The sequence below is a fragment of the Leucopleurus acutus genome (assembly GCF_964270905.1).
Source record: "Leucopleurus acutus genome assembly, chromosome: 19".
In the NCBI taxonomy this organism is placed as follows: Eukaryota; Metazoa; Chordata; class Mammalia; order Artiodactyla; family Delphinidae; genus Leucopleurus; species Leucopleurus acutus.
The window spans coordinates 59,115,103-59,128,894 of record NC_139161.1 but is presented as its reverse complement, the minus strand read 5'-3'; the positions used below and the strand labels follow the sequence as shown (position 1 = coordinate 59,128,894).

The following is a 13,792-nucleotide window of genomic DNA, read 5'->3' as shown; positions in this document are numbered from 1 at the left end:
CGCGGCATGTGGGATCCTCCCGGACCGGGGCACGAACCCGTGTCCCCTGCATCGGCAGGCGGACTCTCAACCACTGCGCCACCAGGGAAGCCCTGTGGGTGGTTTTTTTTGGGGGGGGGAGGAGTTGTTTTGTTTTGTTTTTGTTGTTTGGTGTAATATAGAGTTTAGTCCTAAAATAAGGAAGCAGTTCTTTGCGATTTCTGGGCATCAGCAGAATTTTGGTGAGCAGCAAGGCCGGAACTAGGGTGAGGTGAGTGAGGCATTCTCCCGGGAGTAGGGACACCAAAAACCTCAGCAGTTAAGATAAATTTTTAAAATGCAGTATTTTGAAAAACAAAAATTGGGGGACTTCCCTGGCGGGCCAGTGGTTAACACTCCGTGCCCCCAATGCCCAGGGCACGGGTTCATGCTGTGCGGCCCAAAAAAACCCAAAAAGCAATGAAACCACAAAAGACGACGTGACCCTGCACAACGGCATGGCCCCTGCACTGCTGCACTCCGGTCTGTCCCGGCAGGCAGGGCTCTCACTGTCCAAAGGGGTCCCTGTACGCTACCTGCACCAACCTCTTTAATCCCTTTGTCCATTTGCGTCACCACACTGTCCTGTAGGGGTGCAGCCACAGCACAATTAAACATCAGGTTTTGCTTCCACATCCCAGGAGAAGAGGGGCCGGGACGTGTGTATCCAAAATTCTGAGCAGGATTTCAAGAGCGTCTCTGGTCTTTGCTTGTGGGTGAGGCGTTCCTCCCAGTGGATTCTGGGCCCTTGGCCTCCGTGGGAAGGGCACTGGCTCTTCCTCACAGTGAATTTGCTGTGCGGCCAAGGCTGGAGGGCTTGCGGGGGGAGAAGGGAAAGGAGTGTGTGATCGGCCTGAAGGTGAATCCAAACCTGGGGACTCCACCTCCTTCACTGCCTCCACTCGCTTGGTCCCCCCATTCCTCCCCCCGCCCCCTGTCAGGGTCCACGTCACCCCTGGGCCACCAAAAGCAATAAGGAGGTGACTCTGGTCTCTCGCTACTTGGAATCTGGACATGGCAGCAGCAATCATGCTGTGAGCTGGCTGGCTCTTCCTTCGGGAGCACAGGGATAGAGCCTCCTGGCCTCTGCTTCTCTAACAGCCCTGGGGTCAATCCCAAATGCCTCTAATGTCACACGTGGCCACAAACACAGAAGCAGCCACGCCTCCTTTCCTGTTAGACAGTAGATGCTCTGGCGGTCTCAGCTGCCCCCAACCCCAAGTTCACGGAGAGCATCAGACAGCAAAGGCAGGGCGGCTCCATCTCTCTCAAGAACACCAGGCCCTGCGGGTGTTGTATTTATTGAGTTAATTGATGCTTCTTGTTCTTAAGCAGACCAGGATAGCGCTCTTTCTTACTCAGTAGCTTTTTTACTTAAAAGCATATTTACTCCCTTATTTAATAGTTTTATGTTTCTTATTTAATAAAAAGGAAAAAGTACTATCCAGAAGCAGGGTCTTAGGACTCCCATGAGGTGGACAATGGACCCTTTAACATTATGCTAGAAAACATATCAACTAAAATATGCGGACAATACAGTGAGAAGTGAGAATATTAACAAAATGTTAGGTACAATATAATCTCATCTCAAAATTGGATTTGAAGCGACTGGAAGGGGCGGGTGCTAATGTCTTTCTCGATTTGGGCGCCGGACACACAAGTATTTGCCCTCTGTGAAAATTCATGGCTACTTTTCCGGATGTGTGCTGTCAGCTGAAAGTCCAGTAACATATTTGGGGTGTGGATGTAGCCGGTAAAAATCTGCAAAAAGAAATACCGCACATGGAAGTATTAGCAGTGGTTATGTCTGGATGGTGGATGGTCAAAGATTCTAATTTTCTTCCAGGCGCTGTTCTGGCTTTCCTCAAAGACAATGTTTATTTTTATAGTTTAAATATAATCATTGTAAATCAACTATACTTCAGTTTTTAAAAATTGACAAATGCAGTGAGCTGATTTGCAAAGTGAAAAAAAATAGTAAAGTCCTTGCGTTTATCAAGCTCGTTTATTAAGTCCTTAGTTTCCCGGCGATGGGAGATGCCCACCCCCCTTTCTTTTTGGGGGGTCTCTGGAAGGAGTCGGGGCCCCGGCCTCGGCCACGCCCCGCACTCGCTCGCGGCGCCCCTCCCGCGGTCGCGCAGGCGCGTGGCGGCCGGCTCCTCCTCCGAGTGGGGGCGGGCGGCGCGGAGACAGCGCCTGCGTCTCCGGGGCCGCGCGACGGCGCCGCCTCAGCGAGGCCTTTAATGACACGGACGCTCACGCTCGCTGTGACCTCGTGGCGCAATGGTAGCGCGTCTGACTCCAGATCAGAAGGTTGCGTGTTCAAGTCACGTCGGGGTCAAGCCGGCTTTTTTCCTCTAAGTGCAGGGGCTCGTGAGGAGCGGAGTGGCCGCCCCACGCGAGCGATTTGGCCTCACCGAGGTTAATTATCCTGTCAGCTGCTCGGAAAACCCACTCTTTTTCTTCCCAGCGGGAACATAGGGCTGATAAACGCGCAGCTCCTCCCGGGACCGGCAGGGGGCGGTGCGTCGAGCCTCGGAGCGCCCCTCCCCGCCCCCGCCCCTCCCGCCCCGCCCGTCTCCCCGCCCCCACCCCGCAGCCCCGGGTGACCTCGTCCCCGGAGGGTGTCCCGGCGGGAAGTGGACCCCCCCCCCCCGCCCTGGGAGGCGCCGCGCCTTCTGCACGTGACCCCGCAGGTGGCCCTCGTCTGACCGCCCCGCGGGCTCGGCCGCACGTGGACGCGGCAGGACGTTCGCGTCCGCAGGTCTGGCCGCAGGTGGAGCCCGCACGGGGGCCTGGACTGCGGCGGGGGCTGCTCGTGCTCCCCCGGGCCCTGGGCGCGGCCTCGCACACGCACGGGGGCGTTCGCACACGCACGGGGGCGTCCACACCCGCCGCGGGGACGGCAGCCTACGGGGCCCTCGGAGCGACGGCCGAGCTCTGCGCGGCCCCGCGGCCCCGAGATGCCCCGGGAGGGGAGAGCCGGGCTTCCCCGCAGGCGCTCCACGCCCTCGCCCCTGACGGCGGTCGCACCCGCTCGGGCGGCGAGCCCGCTCCTGCGCGGTCTTGCGCGGCTGTCCCCGGAGACCAGGACCGGCCCTGTTCCTATGTGGGCAGAAGAGCCAGACAAGAAGAAAGCGTTTGGAATCTTAAATGACAGGAAGCCTTTAAGCCTCCGGTGTTAGTATCTGTGGCTGCAAGCTAGGAGCAGATCTGCTGAGGGGGCCTGCAGAAAATCAGGGGTCTCAGGAGCTGTATGGCCAGGCCACGCAAGATGGCTGTTCTCTTGCTGTCTGCACGTTCCCCTGCCCGGCCAGGGCCTGTTTCACCTACCCCTATGCCCAAGATCCAGCTGGTGACAGCTTACCATAAGGGCGGTGAGGGGCCTGCCCCTCCACTGGTTTCCCTGGTAACTAATGAGGCCACCTGATGTAATTCCCTCTATAAAGGGCCCCCACTCCCCTTCGCCTTGGGAGCGGAGGCTACCACCATGTCCTGCCTTCAGTTTGCAGCCCACCGTGGGGTGTCGCTCCAGGGCCTTGCTTCAGACGTGTAAGCTACCCACTGAACCATGAATGTCTCTGTTGCTGACTCCGGGCGCACACCTGTGCATTCAGAGAATTCACACGTGAAAGGAAAGGAAAAACATGTCAAGGGGTTCCTTGAAGGGGACGGTGAGGGTGCAGGGAGCATGGTAGTCCTGGGTGAGCACGTACATCAGGTTGGAAGAATTGGGGGATTTTAGGTCCAAAGGGAGCAGACGCTACTTTTGTGAATAACGATGTAAAAAGACCCTTCTGGGTTCCTGCAAAAAGAGTAAAAGGATCCACTCTTCCCCCACAGTTGTTCAATTCCCCTTGCCTTCAGAAGAGAAAGGAACACTGAAAGATAGACACAGAATGATCGGGTTACAGGAGCTAATCTTATGGAGGTTACTAGAAAACACGGTGAAGGTGATTCTCAAAAATGATTTGCTCTGCCACTTTGAATAATTTTTATTGCATATTGTCAGTGAAATTTCTGTATGTTATTACCGTCAGGTTTGAGTACATGAGCTGTGCATGAAACAAAAAATTAACATGATTTTTAAATTTTTAATAGAATATCAAATGTATGCAGCACTATTGCATTTATTTTCTTTTAAAATTCTCGTAAATTAAAAACAACAGCAGAAAACGAATTACTAAATAAAATAAATTTTTTTCTCCGAAAAAAAGCAAGTTGCACAAAAACTTTATTTTTTTGTGATATATTATTGCATTTAATGTCATTTTCTTGAAAACCAAAATTACCAAATTCCTTAATGTTGTATCAAACATGAACAATGCCAGTTCAAGTTAGAGGAAATGTATGTCAACACCAGCTTCTGACAACAAAAATGAGAAGTTAAAGGTTTGTCTGATTTAGGTCAGGTAATCATGGAAACAAAAGAATATTTAAAATAATTCATTTTATCATTATGCACATTGAAGGAAATCATTATAGACAGGAGAGCTGTTTCCCACCGTAAAATGATTTACACCCATTTATTAAGCTAGAAACACCAGCTTGAAAAGGTACTGATATATGCCATTTGTAATAATTTCTCTACAGCAAACAATTGTCTTATAGTTGGAACATGTTGAAGGAAATATTATCTCATAAGTCTTTTTTGTTCTTTGAGTCTCAATCACTAAGAGTTCAAGGGACTTTTGAGAGATTCCTGGTGTCCTGGGTGGCCTGATGAATGCATTAAAGTCAAACAGTGTATCTGTATTCTGAAAATACTCTTAGCTCCATGCGAACGTTGCTTGGGTTGTGGAGCTCTTATTTCTCCCACTGGCACCATGACACCTGAAGAACATTTGTTACGGAAGTTTCACACCAATTGTGTTTTGTTCCTTCTTCATTAGCCGCTGCGCTTCCTTTTCCATTTTCTTCCTTTGTTGTTCTGCTGCTCTCTTTTCTCTGTCTGCTGTCTTCTGCTGCCTCAGAACTTCTTCGGCTTGCCGCATCGTCTTCTTCCTATGCATTGGTATTTTCCTGCCAGGTATCCATGTCACCTAATTCAGGAGATTGGTGAATAAAAGGCATATCTTGTGTAGCTGCTAGGCTATTAGAGAAACCTGTGTTGCCATCTGGGATGCCGAAATTTCATGGTTCTCTCTTCTTAATAATGATTTTCTGAGTTTTCCTTAAAGTTGGTGTCATGTCCTTAAAATACTCAGGTTCCAGTTTTTCTAAAGCATTTTGTTGTGTTGCCACATTCCTGTTCCCTCCTTTAATCTTTACACTTGTGGGTGTATCTGCATCTCAAGAAGTCCACTCTTCAACGTCTGTCTGTTTAGCAACTGATGAATAATCAGCTGTAGCTGGGAAAGTTATTTAGTCTCCACTTAATTTCCGTCCTCTGCCAGATCTGCATATTAATCTCTTTAGGAATGAGAATACTGTTGCTAGGCAGGTACAAACTTTAAATAACCGAAACTGTGTGATAGCCATGGTGGGAATCGAAACCTGAAATTGACTGATGAGAAAAAAAGAATCATACCCACTGTACAGATGCGAGAAATGACAGGAGCGTTTTCCAGTTTACACAGTCTGATGCCATATGCACGGCGTTTGGTGAAACGCTCTCAATTGCTCCAAGTGGGTGCCTAGTGGGCTGGGATTTGGATTTTGGAAAAATCTGCCTGGGAAGGAGCAAGGCCTGCCCCTCCCCCTCTGCACAAAAACTTTAAACACACAAAGAATGTAAACACATACTATACATGTTAATGGATACATACTTAATATGTATCCGTGTTGGACTGTGCATCGGAATTATACACACCAGCTCTGGGAGAGTGGTGCCCACCCAGGGAATGAGGAGGAAGAGGGGATGGAAGCAGGTTCTACTTTAAAAAAATTTTTTAATGAAAGTAGCCAAGACATTAATATTTATTAAATCTGGTTAGAAGTTCATGAGATCTAACTTTATGAAACGTGAGTTTCAGGTCAGCGGTCACTCTACAGGCATAGTCCAAAATCTCCAAGTCAAGAAGTTAATGGACAATTCCCCAGTCAGTAGGACCCCCAGCATGCTGGCAGAAGTAAATTCTCTCTGAAAAAAATACATCCTCAAAACAGGCCTTCTGCAGGGTGGGGGACGAATTGGGAGATGGGGATTGACATATATACACTATTTTTTTAAATTAATTTAATTTCTTTATTTTGGGCTGGGTTTTGTCTTCGTTGCTTCATGCGGGCTTTCTCCAGTTGTGGTGAACGGGGGCTACTCTTCATTGTGGTGTGCGGGCTCTAGGCATGTGGGCTCAGTAGTTGTGGTGCACGGGCCCAGTTGCTTCACGGCATGTGGGATCTTCCCGGACCAGGGCTCAAACCCATGTCCCCTGCATTTGCAGACGGATTCTTAACCACTGTGCCACCAGGGAAGTCCCAACATACATACACTATTGATACTATGTATAAAATAGGTAACTAATGAGAAACTACTGTATAGTGCAGGGAACTCTACTCAGTGCTCTGCAGTGACCTAAATGGGAAGGAAATCCGAAAAAGAGGGAGTATATGCATCCGTCTAGCTGGTTCACTGTGCTCTACAGTAGAAACTAACACAACATTGTACAGAAACTATACTCCAATTAAAAAAAAAACAAACAGTCCATCTAGTTTTAGCATATAAAGTCCCAGGCAAAATGTGCTCATAATATATTTTATTTTATTTATTTATTTATTTATTTTGCGGTATGCGGGCCTCTCACTGTTGTGGCCTCTCCCGTTGCGGAGCACAGGCTCCGGACGCACAGGCTCAGCGGCCATGGCTTACGGGCCCAGCCGCTCCGCGGCATGTGGGATCTTCCCGGACCGGGGCACGAACCCGCGTCCCCTGCATCGGCAGGCGGACTCTCAACCACTGCGCCACCAGGGAAAGCCAATATTTTATTTTAGCAAACCTAGGCTTGCTTTCTTTTTTAAAAATTATTATTTTATTTATTTATTTTTGGCTGCGTTGGGTCTTTGTTGCTGCGCGCAGGCTTTTCTCTAGCTGTGGCGAGGGGGGCTACTCTTCGTTGTGGTGCGCAGGCTTCTCATTGCGGTGGCTTCTCTTGTTGCGGTGCATGGGCTCTAGGTGCGCGGGCTTCAGTAGTTGTGGCTCATGGGCTCTAGAGCGCAGGCTCAGGAGTTGTGGTGCATGGGCTTAGTTGCTCCGCGGCATGCGGGATCTTCCCAGGGCTCAAACCCGTGTCCCCTGCCTTGGCAGGCAGATTCTTAATCACTGCGCCACCAGGGAAGCCCTCATAGTATATTTTAAAAGAAAATAAATCAAGATAGAATACCTATATACCACATAAAGAAATGCGCAGTAGAGAAAGTAAGGATTTTAAAAACGACTAGAGGGGGAAAAAAGATTATTTAAAAAAAAAAAAACAAAAACTAACACTTAGACTGAAGCAGAGTTCTCAGCAGCAGCAATGGAAGCCAGGAAAAGTGCACTAATACTTCCCAACTACTGAAAGAAAGTAACTGCCAACCTACGATTATATACTTGGGAAATTATCTTTCAAGAACAGAGATATTTTCAAGTGAATGAAACCACCAGCATCCCTCCCTGAAGGACTATGTGAAGGATGTACTTCAGGAAGAAGGAAAATGACCCAAGACAAAGATCTGGGAGGCAAGGACTAGGACCAAAGAAAGTGAAAATGGGTAGAGCTAAAAGCCAAGACCATAAATAAACAATAGCGGGGCTGCCCTGGTGGCGCAGTGGGTGAGAGTCCGCCTGCCGATGCAGGGGACGCGGGTTCGTGCCCCGGTCCGGGAGGATCCCACATGCCGCGGAGCGGCTGGGCATGTGAGCCGTGGCCGCTGAGCCTGCGCGTCCGGAGCCTGTGCTCCGCAACGGGAGAGACCACAGCAGCGAGAGGCCCGCGTACCGCAAAAAAAAAAAAAAAAAAAAAAAAAGAAGATATAAAGATTTGGGGAGATTGGTGCAAGATGGCAGAGTAGAAGGACGTGCGCTCACTCCCTCTTGTGAGAGCACCGGAATCACAACTAACTGCTGAACAATCATCAACAGGAAGACACTGGAACTCACCAGAAAAGATACCCCACATCCAAAGACAAAGGAGAAGCTGCAAGGAGACGGTAGGAGGGGCGCAATCACAACAAAATCAAATCCCATAACCGCTGGGTGGGTGACTCACAAACTGGAGAACACTTATACCACAGACGTCCACCCACTGGAGTGAAGGTTCTGAGCCCCACGTCAGGCTTCCCAACCTGGGGGTCTGGCAACAGGAGGAGGAATTCCTAGCGAATCAGACTTTGAAGGTTAGCGGGATTTGATTGCAGGACTTTGACAGGATTGGGGGAAACAGAGACTCCACTCTTGGAGGGCACACACGAAGTAGTGTGCGCATCAGGACCCAGGGGAAGGAGCAGTGACCCCAGGGGAGACTGAACCAGACCTACCTGCTAGTGTTGGAGGGTCTCCTGCAGAGGCGGGGGGTGGCTGTGGCTCACCGTGGGGACAAGGACACTGGCAGCAGAAGTTCTGGGAAGTACTCCTTGGCGTGAGCCCTCCCAGAGTCCACCATTAGCCCCACCAAAGGGCCGGGTAGACTCCAGTGCTGGGTCGCCTCAGGCCAAACAACCAACAGGGAGGGAACCCAGCCCCACCCATCAGCAGACAAGCGGATTAAAGTTTTACTGAGCTCTGCCCACCAGAGCAACACCAAGCTCTACCTACCACCAGTCCCTCCCATCAGGAAGCTGGCACAAGCCTCTTAGATAGCCTCATCCACCAGAGGGCAGACAGCAGAAGCAAGAACTACAGTCCTGCAGCCTGTGGAACAAAAACCACATTGACAGAAAGATAGACAAGGTGAAAAGGCAGAGGACTTTGTACCAGATGAAGGAACAAGATAAAACCCCAGAAAAACAACTAAATGAAGTGGAGATAGGCAACCTTGCAGAAAAAGAATTCAGAATAATGATAGTGAAGATGATCCAGGACCTCAGAAAAAAATGGAGGCAAAGATCGGAGAAGACGGAATAAATGTTTAACAAAGACCTAGAAGAATTAAAGGACAAACACCTAGAAGAATTAAAGAACAAACAAACAGAGATGAACAATACAAAAACTGAAATGAAAACTACACTAGAAGGAATCAATAGCAGAATAACTGAGGCAGAAGAACAGATAAGTGACCTGGAAGACAGAATGGTGGAATTCACTGCTGTGGAACAGAATAAAGAAAAAAGAATGAAAAGAAATGAAGACAGCCTAAGAGACCCCTGGGACAACATGAAACACACCAACGTTCACATTAGAGGGGTCCCAGAAGGAGAAGAGAGAGAGAAAGGACCCAAGAAAATATTTGAGGAGATTATAGTCGAAAACTTCCCTAACATGGGAAAGGAAATAGCCATCCAAGTCCGGGAAGTGCAGAGAGTCCCAGGCAGGATAAACCCAAGGAGAAACATGTTGAGACACATAGTAATCAAATTGACAAAAATTAAAGACAAAGAAAAATTATTGAAAGCAGCAAGGGAAAAACGACGAATAACATACAAGGGAACTCCCATAAGGTTAACAGCTGATTTCTCAGCAGAAACTCTACAAACCAGAAGGGAGTGGCATGATGTATTGAAAGTGGTGAAAGGGAAGAACCTACAACCAAGATTACTCTACCTGACGAGGATCTCATTCAAATTTGATGCAGAAATCTAAAGCTTTACAGACAAGGAAAAGCTAAGAGAATTCAGCACCACCAAACCAGCTCTACAATAAATGCTAAGGGAACTTCTCTAAGTGGGAAACACAAGAGAAGGAAAGGACCTACAAAAACAAACGCATAACAATTAAGAAAATGGTAATAGAAACATACATATTGATACTTACCTTAAACATGAATGGATTAAATGCTCCAACCAAAAGACACAGGCTCACTGAATGGATACAAAAACAAGACCCATATATATGCTGTCTACAAGAGACCCACTTCTGACCTAGGACACATACAGACAAAGTGAGAGGATGGAAAAAGATATTGCATGCAAATGGAAACCAAAAGAAAGCTGGAGTAGCAATACTCACATCAGATAAAATAGACTTTAAAATAAAGAATGTTACCAGAAACAAGGAAGGACACTACATAATGATCAAGGGATCAATCCAAGAAGAAGATATAACAATTATATATGCGCCCAACATAGGAGCACCTCAATACTTAAGGCAACTGCTAACAGCTATAAAAGAGGAAATCGACAGTAACACAATAATAGTGGGGGACTTTAACACCTCACTTACACCAATGGACAGATCATCCAGACAGAAAATTAATAAGGAAACACAAGCTTTAAATGACACCACAGACCAGATAGATTTAATTGATGTTTATAGGACGTTCCATCCAAAACCAGCAGATTACACTTTCTTCTCAAGTGCACATGGAACATTCTCCAGGATAGATCACATCTTGAGTCACAAATCAAGCCTCGGTAAATTTAAGAAAATTGAAATCATATCAAGCATTTTTTCTGACCACAACGCTATGAGATTAGAACTCAATTACAGGGAGAAAAATGTAAAAAACACAAACACATGGAGGCTAAACAATTCATTACTAAATAGTCAAGAGATCACTGAAGAAATAAAAAAATACCTAGAGACAAATTACAATGAAAACACGATGATCCAAAACCTATGGGATGCATAGGTTTTAGAACCCTCCGTAACATCATACACAAAAATAAACTCAAAATGGATTTGAGACCTAAATGTAAGACCGGACACTATAAAACTCTTAGAGGAAAACATAGGAAGAACACTCTTTGACATAAATCACAGCAAGATCTTTTTTGATCCACCTCCTAGAGTAATGGAAATAAAAACAAAAATAAACAAATGGGACCTAATGAAACTTAAAAGCTTTTGCAAAGCAAAGGAAACTACAATCAAGACGAAAAGGCAGCCCTCAGAATGGGAGAAAATATTTGCAAACAAATCAATGGACAAAGGATTAATCTCCAAAGTATATAAACAGCTCATGCAGCTCAATATTAAAAAATTAAACAACCCAATCAAAAAATGGGCAGAAGGGCTTCCCTGGTGGCGCAGTGGTTGAGAGTCCGCCTGCCGATGCATGGGACACGGGTTCGTGCACCGGTCTGGGAAGATCCCACATGCCGCGGAGCGGCTGGGCCCGTGAGCCATGGCCACTGAGCCTGCGTGTCCAGAGCCTGTGCTCCGCAACGGGAGAGGCCACAACAGTGAGAGGCCCGCGTACTACAAAAAAAAAAAAAAAAAGGGCAGAAGACCTAAATGGACATTTCTCCAAAGAAGACATACAGATGGCCAAGAAGCACATGAAAAGCTGCTCAACATCACTAATGATTCGAGAAATGCAAATCAGAACTACAACGAGGTATCACCTCACACCAGTTAGAATGGGCATCATCAGAAAATCTACAAACAATAAATGCTGGAGAGGGTGTGGAGAAAAGGAACCCTCTTGCACTGTTGGTGGGAATGTAAATTGATACAGCCACCATGGAGAACAGTATGGAGGTTCCTTAAAAAACTAAAAATAGAACTTGCATACGACCCAGCAATCCCACTACGGGGCCTATACCCAGAGAAAACCATAATTCAAAAAGACACGTGCACCCCAATGTTCATTGCAGCTCTATTTACAATAGCCAGGTCATGGAAGCAACCTAAATGCCCATCGACAGATCAATGGATAAAGAAGGTATGGTACATATATACGATGGAATATTACTCAGCCATAAAAGTGAAAGAAATTGGGTCATTTGCAGAGACGTGGATGGATCTAGAGACCGTCATACAGAGTGAAGAAAGTCAGAAAGAGAAAAACAAATATCGTATATTAATGCATAAATGTGGAACCTAGAAAAATGGTACAGGTGAACCTGTTTGCAGGGCAGAAATATAGACACAGGTGTAGAGAACAAAAGTATGGACATCAAGCAGGGAAAGTGGCGGGGACGTGGTGTGGTGGTGGGATGAATTGGGAGATTGGAATTGACATGTATACACTAATATGTATAAAATAGATAACTAATAAGAACCTGCTGTATAATAAAATAAAATTCAAAAATTAAAGAAAAAGATTTGAATAATAAAATTAACAATGTTGATCAAATGGACACAGAGAGAACTCTGCATACAATAATTAGAGAGCAACGTTCTTGAGTCGCACGGAACATTTTATAAAAATGTGATCCCCTTCTAGAATAGAAACTAAATCTCAACAAATTTCAAAGCATATGTATTACTCAGGTCACTTTCTCTGAGCCAATTACGATGAAGCTAGAAATCAGTCAGAAAAAGCTTACCAAAATTAGGATATTTGAAAACACCTCTGGGAGTTCCCCGGTGGTCCAGTAGTTAGGACTCGGTACTGTCACTGCCAGTGGCCCCTGGTTCAGGGAACTAAGATTCCACAAGCAGCGTGGCTCAGCCAGAAAAACAAAAAAACAGTTCTAAGTTACTTCCTAGGTCAAAGACAAAAGCAAGCGTACACTTAGACAATTAAAAAGAAAAGTATAAACATTGCAAAGGAGCAGATAAAACTACTGTCATTATTTACAGAAGATGATTTCATAACTCAAGGACCTAAAATGGCTGAAAAATTACTGAAAGCAAAAGACATCAGTTAGATGGTGAAATACGGAAGTAATGTACGGAAACTGATAGTTTGTATAAAAGACACCAACAACTAGTTAGAAGGAATAAGGTCAGAGAGGGCAAAGGTGGGAACCAAATGCTTCACACGCATTTTTATGATGTTTTGATTTTTTTTGCCACAAAGTGAATATACTATCTCACCCAAAAAAAGTTATTCACACGGGTGGACGCTGTAGGACACAGGAAGACCTTCGCAAGGACACTTGGGTGTGGACAGTTTTTAATGACAGGTTGTTGGGCAGGTGGGAAATGCAGACAGTAAAAAGCCTCAGGGACTAAGGGACCCGGGCACCTGAGGGGCACAGGCAGAGAAGATGTTTCTAGAACAAAACTTCTGACATCCGTGTCTAGGCTCTGGGATGGGAGGCCCCTGGTGGTGGCTTCTGTGGGGACAGGTGGAGCAGATGAGGGCTCCTCCGGAGGCCCCTGCGTGACCCCGTGGGTGACTTCCATACGTCACAGGTGTGACCCGTTGTCCCTGACCCCGTCCTAATGTGACATCTCTCCTGGGTCTCCCGTTTGTGACGTCAACGTTTACAGCTCCCTCTGTGTCTGACCCAGTGTATGACCCTCCCATGTGAAGCCTCTATGCACCGGTCACTGTGACCCTTGCCCTCTGGCTTCCAACTGAGTTTGGCTGGTGTGGAGGAAGGAACTAGGAGGTGTGAACATAAATGCAGACCAAGCAAAGGGGACCAGCAGAGGCTCTTCATGCCCAGCTGTGTGTGTGTGTGTGTGTGTGTGTGTGTGTGTGTCAGCCACTAGCCCTGGAATCTGGCAGACTCCAAGGCGGGTCGAGGAGAAGGAAGGATTCACGGCGGGACAGAGGGGAGGCTCAGGGCTGCCCTGCTGGAGGCTGCTGGCCTGGGGGGGCTGGAGGCCGGCTGACCGGAAGTGGAGTGTCCTGTGTGCTTGGTCAGGGGCCATGTCTGCCTTTCTCTGGCTGGTCCTGAGTTGGAAACAGGGACAAAAATGAGGGAAGCTGTCAGTTACTGATGGCGGCTTGGACATTTTGGGTCAGTTATTGCAGAAGTGATTATTTAGCTTCTTGGATTATCCCTAGAGATAGGGATCTGC

The 13,792-nt window shown here is 47.1% G+C and overlaps 1 pseudogene across 1 annotated transcript; it reads right to left on the bottom strand.

Annotated features, from left to right (window-relative positions):
• Positions 1 to 4,650: 4,650 nt before the first annotated feature.
• LOC309975976 (receptor-binding cancer antigen expressed on SiSo cells-like) lies at positions 4,651 to 5,509 on the bottom strand (annotated as a pseudogene). The gene has a single exon. The product of its transcript is annotated as a receptor-binding cancer antigen expressed on SiSo cells-like (transcript).
• Between the last annotated feature and the right edge of the window lie 8,283 nt (positions 5,510 to 13,792).